The sequence below is a fragment of the Electrophorus electricus genome, chromosome 10, assembly GCF_013358815.1.
Source record: "Electrophorus electricus isolate fEleEle1 chromosome 10, fEleEle1.pri, whole genome shotgun sequence".
In the NCBI taxonomy this organism is placed as follows: Eukaryota; Metazoa; Chordata; class Actinopteri; order Gymnotiformes; family Gymnotidae; genus Electrophorus; species Electrophorus electricus.
In genome coordinates this window covers 6,645,608-6,658,123 of record NC_049544.1, presented here as the reverse complement: position 1 = coordinate 6,658,123, position 12,516 = coordinate 6,645,608, and the positions used below count along the sequence as shown (strand labels likewise).

The 12,516-nt window shown below is 41.4% G+C and overlaps 1 long non-coding RNA gene across 2 annotated transcripts; it reads left to right on the top strand.

Annotated features, from left to right (window-relative positions):
- The first annotated feature begins 3,079 nt into the window (after positions 1-3,079).
- Positions 3,080-12,516, top strand: LOC113589607. 2 transcript variants are annotated; one of them, XR_003412004.2, is made up of 3 exons: positions 3,080-3,213; positions 8,276-8,588; positions 11,732-12,516. It is a non-coding gene; the product is annotated as an uncharacterized LOC113589607 (long non-coding RNA). The 2 variants fall into 2 exon arrangements; XR_003412003.2 differs by lacking the exon at positions 11,732-12,516 and adding an exon at positions 9,260-11,724.

Genomic DNA, 12,516 nt, shown 5'->3' with positions numbered 1-12,516 from the left:
CTGACTTGCACACAGACGCACACATCGCCACTTCCTCCGAGGGGTCATTTTAGAGCTGTGAAGTTTTAAGAACCGTCATTGGCACTCAGTTCTGAGCTGTCTCCGCGTGTGTGAGGGGCCTGCATATGAGCAAACGGACGCCCACTTCAGTGACGACCCACAATTCCCCACAATGCCCCTATTCTCCAGACTCAAAGGCTCCATCAGCAGCAGGGGAAGTGACGCTTCCCGAGATGGCACACAGAGAACAGCAACACTGCCAAGAAGCCATGGGTCCGGAGGTAGGGGCCAGTGGAGAGGAGGGGAGAAAGAGAGAAAGAGAGAAGAGAGAAGACAGGACAGCAGAGAGCGAAAGAAAGAGAAAGAAAAGAAGAGGGATAGATAGAGACAGGGGGGAAAGCGAGGGGGAGAGAGAGGGAGAGGGGGAGGTGAAAGAGAGAGAGACTGAGAGAGACAAGGAGAAAGAGGAAGAGAGGAAGAGAGAGAAGGAGAGAGAGAGCAAGAGCGAGGTAGGGAGAGCGACATTTGCCTAAAGATGCCAAGCATTTTATTTGTGCCAGTTCCACTGAGGCCTCATTAGCCTGGGCCTTTGTGCCTTTCTGCTCGCTCTCATGTGCAGAAGCGTCCATCTTAACAGCCCTAAAAGGAGCATCAGGCCCTCTGTTAGGGGCATCAGTATGGATCACTATGGGACAGACAGCATTGGGAAGTCATGTCACGACTGTTGCTTAGTGTAGACACTTTAATGCAATTCAGTTTTTTTATATGGCGTTTTTTTACAATAGACATTGTGACAAAGCGGCTTTACAGAATTCCTGCTCCAGAAGCCTGATCCTCAAAGAAAGTGGTAACTGTTGCAAAGAAGAGCATGAGGAAGAAACCTTGAGAGGAGCCAAGACACTAAAAGGCAACACAAACCCCTCTGGGTGGCAATGTCAGAGCCCTTGGTTGTTTAGATATGAAGTATAAAATAAAGTTTAGTGGTGGGATTCCAACAACTGAATCATAATTGACTGCTTCAAACATCATGCAGGTTGTTAATAACAATGAATACTTAGTGTGATTTTTTTTGCTCAGACCAACACAGCAAATGTATAATGTAAGATAGTACACAATTAACTCCAAAATGGGTTTGGGGTAAATCTTTCCCATCTTTCATCTTTGAAGATTCATTTTTAATATCAATATTGGGGTGCCATTTAATAAGTGAAAACATATGCAACCATTTTATAAATGAAGGTTATAGATCTGTTAGTCTGTATCCTATTTTCCTGATAGAAATTCAGGACATTCAATCTATCTGACTTTAATATAAAGATACGTTTTTGCTTTAAGTATCTCTGCATGTTGTGGCAAGTGAAAATCAACCCTGGGAGATTACCCAGCCCTAAGCCTTGGTGAGAAAAGGTATAGGCTAGTCTTCTCAGAGAGTCCATAGGGGGTGTGCAGGGTATTGAGGGGCAGGACTGACCTGGCAGGGGGGGCAGATAGAGGGCAGGTGGGGAGTGAACTACCACTGATCTAATGACGCCCCAAACTTCAGAGCGTGGCCCGAAAAAACGCAGCACCAATTAACTCCAAGGGTGGGGACAGTTGATGGACAAGTCTATTATTAGCATCTGAGAAATACTGCAGGGAATGAAAGAAACCAAAGGAAGAAAGTCCAGGCAGTCGATGTTCAATGAGAAGTGAATGCGCAGAATATGCTTCATTGCCTCAATTGTGTCCCTTAGCACTTTCTGCTCAAAAACCACAAATTGCTAAAATGAAGCACAAATGATGTAATTTAGGGGCACTAGAGAACAAAGAGTTGTTAATATATCCATGTAGATTTTGGGAGCTGGGAGAAGTAGCCAAAGACATCAGAGAAGAAATCATTCTATGTATTCCTGTTTGGGGTTATGTTAAATGCAGCAGATTTGCCATGGTTCTGTATGAGGGTTAAATGTTCAAAAATGGTAATGTGGTTTCCATAGATTAGTTAAATTAGTTTCAGAGATGTATGAAACTTTCATAACTACAATTCCTTAGGTAATGCACGCAAATCCACAGAATCCAATCTTTTTTTTTTTTTCCTTTCTGAAACTTAGCTCTCCTAACAAAAAAATGACCTAAACCAAATCATGAAAGTGTTCATTTTTATTTTGACACAAGTGAAAGATTATATGAACTGCTATGGACCTGTTGCTGAGCCTACTCAACCATATGTTAGTGGTGAGTTTCCTGGCCTCTGAACCAAGACTAATTGAAGGCTTGACCTTGTTAGGCAATGACAAGCAGGTCACAAAGATATTGGTGTGTACTGAGGGAGGAGTCTGCCCTGAGGGTGGACCCCAGGGGACCCTCCAAAATGTTTAATGCCCACCTTATGACCAATTATGGCCAGGTCCTTTCCCATTGAACTTAAAAGCATCTTTCATAGATTTACCCCCAATAACTGCTGCTGGACGGCATTTACAGAAGTCTTTCAGTTCATGAATTTACATGATTTACAATCATGTTAAAATAATTGACTTAAGACTGTATGCTCTTGCATTTTGCATCTTATAAATAGAGGATGGGTGTTTTCCATGTTGCTTATGTAAACACATAACCAATACTAAACAAACATGTAAATTATCTTCTTCTTGTCTAATCAGCAACATTAACAAAGCCATTTTTCACTGCTTTTAAATCAAAAGTCGTATTAAACGTTGCATCACTCTTTTTCCAAGTCTAATGTAGAGGCCTTCTAAAACCATGAGGTCAAACTGCAAAAATGTGTTACGTTAGAAGATAACCTGTAAGAAGTGACATAACATTCTTATGATAGTAACATTAAGAACATGTTAGAGATAACCTAGAGCCGCTGGGCCTGCTAATCCCTAAGACTGCTATTCAGGCCTGCGGTGCATCCCAGGTGCCAACTGGCTGCTTGGAATTTATTCATGAGAAGAAGCTGAGAAACAACAAAATACCAGTGGCAGCTGTTTGTTTACAGTTTCCCACGACTCCATGCCAATTACCTATCGTCACTCCACCAGTGGCTTGTCGTCTCTCATTAGCTACCCCTCAGTAGACAAGAGCTTCGGTAAAACGGCATACAAGGCGAGCCTACAGCCGTAAGCGTCCCTTAATATTCCAGGAAAGAATTCCAGCATCCACTGCCTCTTCACTGAGCCAAGCTAGAGCGACTCCATGCAACATTTGGCAAGTTATAACAAATGACTGCTCGTACGCTGGCAATAATTGATTATTTTCATCGAGGCTAAATATTTCAATGCTAGTTTGTATGGCATTCCAATTTGCTACATTTAACCAAAAAGTATCCCGTTTGGCTGGTCGTGTATGAGACGGCATTTCAGAGCATCACGTTTTTATTTCAGGCAAAATATTTTAAATGTTTACAAGAACTTTTGTTAGAATAAACTATTTAATTTTAAAAAGAAAGTGGTTTTCTACAAAAAAAATAAAATATCTATTTTACATCATATATGGATGTTTTTTTTTCTTTTGTTAATTTAACAGTAGCCTAACATTTACGTTTTCAAGAACTTTAAGCTTTAAAGACGTTGCTACTCAAATTGCTCAAACAAAAAGACTAAAATATACATTAGTCCAGTAAGATAAAAACGAAACCTTAAGAAAATCACTTAAAAACAACAGTATCGCAATTAAACTCTTTATATGATACTCTTTTTTTCATGATAGTTGTAGAATGGAAAAGTTTAAATCAGCTAAATCAGAGTCACTGAATCTTCTGGACATTCCTGACATAATATCAGACGTTTTTGGAAGCTTTAATATAGAGTAATTGTGGTAAAGAGCCTGTAACTAAGGGTGTTGAATTCCAGCCCATGTTTTGTACACCAAGAAATACGATCAGACTAGACTCGGTTAACGCGATATGCCAAGTACCCTTTCTTTACCACTTCAGGGTTGTATTTATTAACAAGGTTGTTATTTATTTCGTTTAATCATATTCCTATAAGCCTTCTTTAATTATTAGGGTAATTACAGACACGCTCAAACGTGGTCATGTTGTAGTAATTTGGGAAGCTTGAATCTATTAATTAAAAAATAAAGGATTAATAAAAGGGTTATTTTGTGAAACTGGGCTGTTGGACATACCAACCTCCCTAGAAGGTTTTAACTTCTTAATCTACAAATAATTCGTAAACCCATAAAAGGAAACAATTAACTATCGTGTAGGATGTCGATCTAAACATTAAAATAAGTTAATTAAAGCTGTAAGTTTCTGTGCTATTATTGTTTGAGTTTTAATTGTGATTTTAGAGATCAGTGTTTCCGCTTGTATTCTTCAATTCTACAATAGAGGTGACATTCCTGGTTTGTGATTGGTTGGCACAAATATGAGCGAAACTGTGCAGTATGATCTCGCTATTCTTTTGTTTCCCGCCCCCGGCTTGCGAGTACGGGTTCCCGTGTGGGGGCAAACGAAACCCGGTGTCTTTTATGAAAGGAAAAACTATGTGAGTCTGTAGGTCTAGCACAAGAGATCCTGTTTGTTGTTCGCCGCGGATGACGTCACCGCCTGGCTTTAATTAATGGCCAGTCTGCTCGCCGTCCTCGCACGGCCCTAATGGATTTACATGTTCTTTCCAAACGACTGCTCTACCTTCACCACATAAAGATACTACTTCTTAATTCGCGGCACAGGCTCCGATAATAGTATATTGCAGAGGTGCCTCATAACCTCAACGCAAAATCTGCAGTCTAATGAAGTAGTCATCTTGTTTGTAATTAGCTTCACCTTAAAAAAATAATTACATTTAGCCTGTTGGGTTTTTATATTAGCATCCACCGTCCGTGGGCGACACTGTCTACTGACACTGGAAGCATATTGTAATGACAAACGCAAATTAGACCATTAAATAATTTTCATTTTGCATTGGTGCGTGCGCGTGTGTGGGCTGACGTGCGGTTGTATTATTTTGTTGTGTTGCGTGTTCTCTCTCTACCCCTGTATTCTGTGACTGTTTTAATATTTTCATATGAGGAATGACATATGTGCATGGTAGGCTATTTATCATACTAGAGACTATCAACGCCACAAAACAGCCCAGTATATTAGTTCTGGTGTCCTAAAGTGGCGCTGCATTTGAGTAGCAATGTGTGCAGTAATGGTATCTGGAAACTCAGCAACGGAAAAGCAGCAACATCTCCAAAGCTGTCATTTTCACTCTCATTAACATTCCAAGTAGTTATGAGAAAATTGATTTTCTGGCTTGTCTCAGTCATTCTTCAATATGCATGAAAGGTTGTACATTGATGAAACCTATAAAAAATCAATGTAGTGTAGGTCCATTTCAACACAGCGGCCATGCTGATGCCAGAAGTATAAGGAAAGGTGGTTGAAATTTAGGGGGCCCTCAAAATGTCTGGATTCTTCCACTTTGTTGAAATCAATTATTATTTCCTAATCAATAATGCATAATACACATAATGTTCAACACAGCACTGCAATTAATATTATGTGCAATCAAGAATAGTATTTAAGATTGATTAAACTGTGGAAATGACTTTAACATCTTTTCAGGCCAAATAACTAGCTATAGAGAACTAGAAACTAGCTATAACTGTTTAAAAAATCTGTTTGGGCTCTGAAAGCAACAGCATCATCCTTGTCCATGTGAATCTGCCAGCTCGAAGAGATGAAATTAATACTGAACCACAAGCTCAGAGGAGAAGTGCGCTGTATTTCAAAGACCTTTTTGACACACTGCAGTTGGGAAATTTAAAACAGGCGGTCATGTATGAAATCCACAACCCGGTTTTTACAATCACAATGGTAAATAAATCAGTTGTTTTAAGAAGAGAAGCTGCAACACAGCAAAAAGGACATTGATATAATGCCCGTGTTACTTTCTTAAACACCTTTTGTGATGTTTTGTGCCCTTAACAGTGAATTTTATGTTCATAGTTTTGTCAATCTTATAATTTCAAAACTGTTTTTGAAGTGGGAAATTTGAAATCTTGATTTTTGCGTCCGTTCCAAAAATTATAAGACAGGTAGAGACAGCGTTGTTATCAGTGTGAAATCTAACAGACTAGGAGTGTGTCTTGACCATGATGGCTCCTTTAATCTAGGCACGATTGAGGCTTAAGTTAATTACTGCATGCATAAGACTGTGGTGGCTGATCATGTGACATGATAAAGGCTCATCCTAAATGCTAATAAATAGAACATTCACATGTACTTTATCATTCTGCAAATAACATGTAAATAAGACTTTTTAAACATTCTATTTGATCATGATAATCCAGGGATGTGGCTATGATTGTGAGCTAGAAAGGTCAGTCTACTGCTCTTCATACTAAGACTGGCTCTGCTGACTATACTGAACATGTGCTCTCACACACAGACAGCTCAGATTTAGAGTAGAACACCAGTTCAATCAGAGACACCCAAAACTTCCTGCTCATCAAACTGTGGGTGCATTAGTGCGTACATTAGCATGAGAAAGCCACCCATCCAAGCACACTTATTTGACCTCTGACCCCCACTCTTTGTCACTCGGCGACAGAAAATTGCTGTGAAGGCGATGGCGGGTCCCATATCCTCAGCTTGTCTGTAGTTTACCCTGTACTGTGTGTGTGTGTGTGTGTGTGTGTGTGCGTGTGTGCGTGTGTGTGTGTGCGCGTGTGCTTGTACATGTGCGCATGCACATACATGTCTATAGCTAGAGGAGGGGTGGTGAGACAGTCAATTCCCAGATCCCCCACTCCAGAAACACGCACACACATTCACACAGGAAGACACACTCCCACACTCTATCCCAGACAGTCTGGAGGACCTCATCTCATTTGCCTTTCTTTAGCTCTCTGGTCTGTCTGCATCGCGTTTCATGACTGCACTTTAATTAAGAGCTCCTAACCCCTAAAAGTGGCCCACAGGTCTCACTCCTGTCTGTGTCTGGGCTCTCACACGACTAATCCTGAAGCCATATGTGATACATTAGATTTCCCAATTGTGACCAGTTTCTGACAGTACTAGATCCGAATGGCTTCCAGGATGGCTTTCTCCCTGACCACTGCACAGAGAGAAGCATGGTTTGACAGATGTGACCATATGCTAATTGAATGTCGTGTGTCGAGATTATAACCCAGATAAATTTACCCAGAGGTACTTTATTTGTGGAATAGACTAATATAAGTATGCTTCTTCTTGTGCCTGACCAGACTCTGTCATTCTCTGAAGTTGAACTATCTGGCATTATGTATTATATTTAAGGTTGTGCTGTGATCTTCTGATCTATAATCAAGTACTGAGGAGTTTGTTTGCACATTTTTCATAATTTCTTTTTTATTTGTCAGGAAAACTGTACCATATTCAGTTGCTGTCTGACAGAATAGTTACACTGAATTGCAACTGAATAATGGAATCTTGTAAAGGGCTCTGCGACTAGTTGATGATCTCGATCAGGTGTGCTACTGCAGAGGAAACATTAAAGTTTGCAGGGCTTAGTAACACTGCAGCATTGGGAGGTACCATTGATTTTACCTATTTGCTCAAAGCGACATACATATATTTTAGAGGTAACAGCTACTACAGTGACGTGGCTGTAGTCCAAATCCCCCACATACATTTCAAAATCCAGAGTGGTCTATTCTCCTTTTCTTCTGGGGTGTGAGGATGTGGGAGGGAATGAGGTGCTCTCAGCAGGCCTGGACGTGGTGGCTTCTAGCAGGGAGAGGTCAGGTGCTACATTGCATCACGCTGCGTTCGTGTTGAGAGTCTTGTCAGTAACCACCTCTGATTGGGTGTTGTTCTTGACTTGATTGACAGCTGAAGGGTAAATTCAGGTCCCTGCTCTTTATTCTGCCCCCACAGGACGAGGGACCCTGAAAGGTCAAGTGACCAGCCGCTCTGCAACACATACAACTGAGATCAAGTGTCATATGATTTGGTTTTGTGCCATATGATTTGGCTTTGTGCAATTGCTGTGCAATGATTATTATTTAGTCTGTTGCATAACTTGTCAATCAGTGTCAGGGTCAGGCATTTATGAGTATGCTGATACTAGTTCATTTTATATGTTGCATATATATACAATTTAAGGATGTCAGATCTATGTAGTTTTAATGCAGAGTCTCTATCTGAAATAATTCTTAGTTCACACTAACACACTGTATATGGCTATACAATTAGACCATATTCATATTGTTTTAATATTAATTATTACCTGTATTGCTATAATATTTTTGTAGAAATCATTGAATGTAGACATGATGTGTGTGTGTGTGTGTGTGTGTGTGTCTGTGTGTATGTAAGTGTTGCTAGTTGCTGCAGACCTCTCTCCTGTCTGAGTCGGTGCCATCACAGTTGCCAAGGCAACCAGAAGGCAGCATGAAAGCTGGAATACGAGAGGCAGTGATGGAGAGGCGCAGCCTGGCACAGGGCCCAATCCCAGCAGCAGCACACCACCACCCAGTGTTTGCCTCCATTTCTCTGAGTGTGAGTCTGTGTTTGTGTGTGCCTCTGTGTGTGATTGCATGTGTCTTTTACTGTATAGGCACATCACAGTAAAGATGTCTGCCTAACCTTCATCTAAAGAGGAAGAATCATTCAGAAAAAATGGCCTCTGGTAAGATGGAGCCTCTGACACAACATACAAATGATGTAAGCAGAAGTACATCTTACAAAACCTTTTACATCCCATACACAAACATCCTTCCACCCAGAACAATTTATTAAGTTAAATTAAGATGATAATTAATTATTTTTTTAGTCTTTATATTTTAACTATTTTCTAATTTTGTAATTGATCTCTTTTGCTCCCTTTTGAAATATATCAATATATCCAAGTAAAATAAATTGATAGTGATGCACTATATAAACCAATAACAGATATAAAATGCAGCTTCATTTATTTGGTGTTATTGGCCTCTTCTTCTGAGGTTTTAAAGGCCATATGAACAACTATCATAGATTACTGTTGGACACATTTAAGAAACAAGTCATAAAAGGAAGTTGAAAACTTCCTCACATGCACGGATGCACACCTCAGGTCCCTGTACATTAGTGCTGAGTGCAGTTAATGAGCTGACTGTGCAGTACTCTCTCCTCCTCCACAAAGCAAAGGTGGATGTGAATGGAGTTCCGTTTTGGGAAGAGTGAGGGCATGCGTGGGTGTGTCTGAGTCTGCGTGTGTCTGTGTGTGTGTGCGTGTGCGTGTGTGTGTGTGTGTGTGTGTGTGTGTGAGTCTTCTTTTACATGCCAGACAGTAACAATGGCCTTGAACTTGAACTCCCTTAGGTGCCCTTGACCTTAGGACTGTCCCTCATGTGCCCTGCCCCCTACACATCTCCCCAAGTGGCCATTGTTGAGCTGTCGGCGTTAACTCTTTATGCCCTCCACGTGGTCTCCTCACTCAGCAGCACAGTCCTCGCCTTTCACACCGCTGTGGCGGGCCACACCAACCCTGTCTGCATGTGAACACCCCACGGCAACCCTGTCTGCATGTGGACGCCCCACAGGACTTTGTTTGTTTCACATAATGCGAACTTACAGAGTGAATGCCATTCCCACACCCTCCATCTTAGGTTTCCTGCTCTTTTGTTTTTCTGCAGTGACTTTTGTCCCCATACACTGATTGGGGGGGGAGGTCCAAGCAGACAGTGACTCTTCTCACAGTTGGAGTGCTGATATCATTATGCGATTCATAAGATTATAATGGGTATGGAGGTTGAATGGGAACCTAAATTTGATAACACAACACTTTTATTCTTTGTTAGCAAACATTTATTTTTTTCTCTCCAAATGGGTTTGTAGCTAATTAGATACCTGTGTAGGTGTTCAAAGAAAACAAGCATTCCAGTTTCCCTGTGTGTTGGAAATGAATATCAGGAGCACAAGGGATGCAACAGCAAACCGATTAACTTAACACTAGGCCATACTGCTGTGTCATCCTTCATGCTGCGAGAAGAAGAAATGTTTCTCTATTCTTATGCACAGGCTGCGATCACGTACGATAATTCACTAGGCAACATGCACAGCTTACCATATCCAAAATCTGGTTGCATATATGAAACAATTTATTTGAATGCATGTTTTTTGCTACTGTGTTTTTGTTCAGAGAAAATTTACCTTCTGGCCCGACAGGTCTGTCAGAAAGGCGGGGTGTGAAATCTGCTCTGGATGATGCTTGGCATCGTCTTCCATTCGCCATCTTCTGCTTGAGTCTTCCGCCAGATCCTAAGGCAGAGCCTAAGCCCAGAGAGGGCAAATAATTACTGTAAATAGTCATTGTGGATATACCCAGTCATTCTGGATATGCTCCGTGATACGGAATGGGACGTGAACAAAGCTGATGGATTGAATTAGGTTCTTTAGTCAAGGGATGTGCACACAATGAAGTGAAAGAGAATGGCAGGAGAGGGCTAGGTCAGTGTGAGTGATGGATGATTGCTGTCTTTAGAAGGGGCTACTGTCTGGAAATGTTTCTCAGATCCTCTGGCTGCTGATGGCCTGCCAGACAAACGCAGTGGCACTCCATGTAATGGAATCAAGCACTTGAGTAACAATGAGAGCACACATTTATACACTAAATTCTCTCTCACACACACATTCGCACTCGCTCTCATTTTTACACAATCATTCATTTGTCAAATCAGTTACTCCCTTTGCAAATGAATAAAACTGCCATTACATCCATGGGTTGTTTTTAGTGCGTTTATGTACTTAATCCATGAGCCTGTACACTTTTCATTTTCAATATAATATTATTGTGTCAATATTGTTTCAGCAGTACAAGAAAATTCACCCTAATTAATGTCCTTAGTGGAAACACAAAATTTATCTCAAGTAAAACAATGCCACTGTTGTTCAGGTCAAAAACCAAATACCACAAAGTGGTATTAGTAGCACTGTGCATCTATTTTGTAATACCAGTTTCAATCCATTCCAGATTGGCCTCCTGGTAATACAGCATTACCAGGCTATGCGATGTTTTATCATGGCCCAAGCCTTGCTTCCTTCCCCAGCTATTTTCCTCACCACTCCTTCAGTTCGTCATCTTAATGGTTAAGGAAGCCATCGTCCCTACCAACAGCAGGTGATAACCACTGTATTAACAATTGAGGGCTTATTCAGAAATTAAAAGAGCAAATGAACTGCTCACACTTGGCACAGGCTCCTTCTTGGCCCACGGATGCTCTCTCGGTGTCCTGGCAACCGGTAAACAAGGGGACAGAGAGCGAGCTTCCCTCCACAGTTCACATAATGGACTCCTGATCGGTGGTGCTTTAGCATGCTAATCATACTGAGAGAGAGGCGCATACAACGCACAGGCGTCCCACAGCACCTCAACAAACACACTCCAGCGGGACTGGGACTCTGCCAGGCAGAGATAACCCACATCTATCAGCGCATTTACATTTTAGACATGTGAAAATGGCCATTGCCCTGTGTGCTCCTGGACATGCAAGCTGAATTTTCAGCTCTGAGTGAAAAACAACAAAACACACAAACAAAATGAAACAGACAGGCAAAAAGGGCCGTTTAACTTGGCTTCATATGAAGTGCAAGGTTCTGCGTAATGTACAAGTTATTTAGGTGAAGTACACAACTGTGGAGTGAGAAGCAGTAAAGGAAGGAGCTATGACAGACACACAATACACTGCGCCATTTCGCTATAGCTTGTCAGGTGTGCTTCATATGTGCCGCGGGACAGCTATGTTGTCTGTTTGAAACCACTGCTGCTAGTCAAATGTCTCTTTGGCCCCACAGGTGAACCAGCCTTGGGTGAAGCATGCAGCGGTCGTGTCTAATCCCGTTTTTGCAACTTCTGTTGCTTTGTGGTATGGCAACCAAAGGTGTTCAGTATCCGCGTCGTGACGCCCTGTGTTAGAAGATGCAGCCCATTTCCTGGCTTGCTGACACCACAGCCTTTCAGGTGATGGGTATCTAAGAGCAGCCAAGAAACTCAAGCAGAGGGAAAATGTTCCCCAGCCATGCCACTTTACAGAGCTGGAGCTCTTCTGCGATAATCACACCGAGAAAGACTGGAGCAAAACAGAAACTTCACAGCTCACTGTACCTCAGATGCTTGTAGAGTCTGTGTGCCATTGTGTACACCGGGCTTAAACTTATAGGGCCCCATTAGAGGGACGATTTGTTCAGTGTGTGGGACGCAGGCGTTACACTGCAGATACAGGAGAGCAGCAGTTTGGTTCCAGCTACATGGGTAGTGCAAGATTTGCTTTGGATAATAGTTTACACAGCGTCTCAGCCGTCACCACCCTTGGCGTTTGGCTATGTGTGTATAGAAACTGGGAAGACCAAGCAATAGACCTTTAGATTATTTTAGTCAAAAATAATTATTAAAGCTTGTCCCAAGTTTATTCATATTTGTGAACATATGAATTATATTCGTATTATATGTGCAATAAGCCACATTTTTAACTACACTTGAGACCCAGACTATGTTTGGTGTAATGAATGCTTCTGTACCTAACATACATTTTTGCTTCATTTTTTGTAGATAAAATTAAATAAATAAATAAATAAAGACC